Source organism: Alligator sinensis, unplaced genomic scaffold (assembly GCF_000455745.1).
Source record: "Alligator sinensis unplaced genomic scaffold, ASM45574v1 scaffold716_1, whole genome shotgun sequence".
Taxonomy (NCBI): Eukaryota; Metazoa; Chordata; order Crocodylia; family Alligatoridae; genus Alligator; species Alligator sinensis.
In genome coordinates, this window is record NW_005842786.1 from 695,587 (window position 1) to 699,194 (window position 3,608).

The following is a 3,608-nucleotide window of genomic DNA, read 5'->3' on the forward strand; positions in this document are numbered from 1 at the left end:
AGGTGTCCTACAAGTAAGACAAACTTGTAATCATTGTTGCATATAGCAGTGAAGGCAGCTTAAACCTCCTGTGCTCTAGGTGCAGATGATACGGTTATGCTGGTGCCTAAATTTGACAAGGAAATAATTCATTTATTAGTACCCATTAAAATGTTCAAAGAGCAATATTCATATGGTCCACTAAATTGATGAGGTATCAAAGCAGCACTGCAGCTTCTAATGAGCAGCTAATTGGCCATTTCCACTCAATATTTTAATGTCATTCTTTCTCTTGACTGAGAGGTGGATCAAGTATAAAATATTATCAGACTGAGTATTTGGTTTTGAACACTAGGAAATGGTTTATAACTTTTAACACTATAAAGAGAATCGGTAAATCTTCATTTAGTGCATATTACCATTAGTTTGGATAGCTTGGTTGACTGATAAAAACCAAGGACCCCAAGTGAGTGGTAGGACTGTAGACAAAGATCAGAAGCCAAAGGTCAAGAGGCAGATCCAGGATACCACATCAGGTCTGGTGCTGAAGGTCGGTAACTGGGATGTTAAGCTGGGGGTTAACACCAAGAGGCAAGCTAGAGTTCAAGAGACAAAATTGGGAAGCCAAAAAAGACAAGCTGATGTCAAGAACTGTAGTGGGAGAGTTAGGAAATGAGACAGTCAGGAGTCAGGTATAAGGAGTAACAAAACGGAGACTGAAAAAGAGAGGCAAAGGGAACAGGAGACAAGGCAATATAATATAAAGTGGATAGGAACTGCTTACAGAGCCAAAGGTCATGGTTGTTCATGGGGGTAACCCTTAAGCACAGCCGGCAGACCGCGTTAGCAAGAGCTGGGTGCGGTTTATACAATATATCCTTCTTCTGGATGACCTCAGAAACATGCCCATACTCCCAGCTAGCTGCCACGAGCCCCTTTTAATAGCTGGGATTGCACTGGTAGAAGCGGCACAGATTTTCATGCACTCTACTGGCTTCCCCGTGGTGGCTGCTGTCTGCTGCCCAAGTTCTGGAGACAGCAGCAGCCTTGTGTCAACAAAGGCATGGCTGGACCCACTAGGCTTGAGCCATGGAGCAAAGATTTAACCCTTACAGTGTGTAGACACACTTACAGTGTGGTCACAAAGTTCCTAACAACCTCACATTCACATTCCCAAGTGGCCAAACAAATTAAATGATAACTCACTGCTGTTGTACTCACTAAGGGCAGTTTAAACACCACCCACAAACCTTAGTGAAAATCCACATGTGAATTAATGATGCATGTTTTTGGACCTGGAGGCAAATAATTTGCAGTTCCTCTCTGATCCCCTTCCCCCATCCTCTTCTTTCACTTATGGGGTACAGACAGGTATTCAGACCCCCATCTACATTATGGACTCCATCCAGACGAGTGTGTTTGTTTGGTTCCCTGGGGACAAGTAGCAGTGGTGCATCTTGTGCCGCAGCTACTTGTCTCCGAGAAACACCAGTGCCATGTGCGCTTTACCCCAGGGGTAGGAGAGGGAGCTGAGGACAGCATTGCGCTGGCCCCAGCAGCCTTCCCTGGGAGCCTCCCAGGGCTGCAGCAATGGTGAACCTGCCGGGCAAAGCCTGGCTGGCAGCCATGGCCCCACTCCACTTTTGAAAGGCACATGCCCAGGTGTGTGCTGCTCTGCTTTTTTTTTTCTGTGGGTTTTTTTGGCCCTTGGATATCCAGCGGTCAAAAAAACACATGGAAAAAAAAGCGGAGCAGCACATGCTGCATAGAGAACACCTGACTGTGCAGCATGTCGTACTGCAGGCATGTTTGTGGTACCACATACCACATGGCTGCGCTTGTCTGGACATGCTCATGGTGTTTTACATAAAGCGCCATGAGTTAGAGCAGCCCCCCCAACCCAATAGATGTTCACTTGTTGGGTCAGGGGGGATTGAGCCTGCTTGCACCAGCCCTGGCCAGCAGGTGGAGGCACTCCATCAGCCTCCAAGGAGGGTGCTGAACTCCCCAGCCCTACCCCCCGGCCCCCAGCTCCAGGGCTGCCAGCAGAGAGGAAGGGAGAGGCAGAAGCAAGCAACACTGAGCTGCTGCCTGGGCTTTGCTGCCTAGTTGGAGCTGACAAGGCAGTGGAACAGAGCTGTCCCGCCTCCTGCCCCCCACCCCACAGCTACCCCAGCTGAGGTACTGGTGGGGAGTTGGCCTGGGTCCATAAGGTGATAGGGCTCTGCTCCAACTCCTCCAGTTCAGGCTGGGCAAAGCAGATGGGGAAAATGAGCAGCCCGGCCTGAGCAAGGGCAAGGGGTGGAACAGAGCCGCTCACCTTGCCTGGGGTAGCTGTGAGGGGCAGCAGGGTGGGGGGCTCTGTTCCACCCTCCCCTCCTCCAGCTCCAGCCAGGTGGCAAAGCCCAGTCAGCAGCTCAGTGCTACTTTCTTCTTCTCCCTACTGTCCCCCTGCTGACAGCTGGGCTGCATTGGCCCAGCCTGCAGTGCACAAAAAATTGTCCCTAGGGAACACAAGTTCCATATGGCACTCTAAAGTAGAGCGCCTTCATCTTATATTTCATTTAAGGCGGGTTAATTTTTCACTGATCGGCCATTTTAAAAGTACTCTGCAGCCATGCACAAACTGCACATGTCACATCACTGGCGACGCCTAGGGGGTGCATGAGGGTGCACGTGCACCCCCTGAGTGTGGTGGTGCACCCTCTACGAAAAGGCGCCGCCGACACCATCAGCAGCGCCTGTGGGCAGTCACCACTCGCCAACAAGTGAACATCTATTGGGTTGGGGGGGCTGCTCTAACTCATGGCGCTTTATGTAAAACACCATGAGCATGTCCAGACAAGCGCAGCCATGTGGTATGTGGTACCACAAACATGCCTGCAGTACGACATGCTGCACAGTCAGGTGTTCTCTATGCAGCATGTGCTGCTCCGCTTTTTTTTCCATGTGTTTTTTTGACCGCTGGATATCCAAGGGCCAAAAAAACCCACAGAAAAAAAAAAGCAGAGCAGCACACACCTGGGCATGTGCCTTTCAAAAGTGGAGTGGGGCCATGGCTGCCAGCCAGGCTTTGCCCGGCAGGTTCACCATTGCTGCAGCCCTGGGAGGCTCCCAGGGAAGGCTGCTGGGGCCAGCGCAATGCTGTCCTCAGCTCCCTCTCCTACCCCTGGGGTAAAGCGCACATGGCACTGGTGTTTCTCGGAGACAAGTAGCTGCGGCACAAGATGCACCACTGCTACTTGTCCCCAGGGAACCAAACAAACACACTCGTCTGGATGGAGTCCATAATGTAGATGGGGGTCTGAATACCTGTCTGTACCCCATAAGTGAAAGAAGAGGATGGGGGAAGGGGATCAGAGAGGAACTGCAAATTATTTGCCTCCAGGTCCAAAAACATGCATCATTAATTCACATGTGGATTTTCACTAAGGTTTGTGGGTGGTGTTTAAACTGCCCTTAGTGAGTACAACAGCAGTGAGTTATCATTTAATTTGTTTGGCCACTTGGGAATGTGAATGTGAGGTTGTTAGGAACTTTGTGACCACACTGTAAGTGTGTCTACACACTGTAAGGGTTAAATCTTTGCTCCATGGCTCAAGCCTAGTGGGTCCAGCCATGCCTTTGTT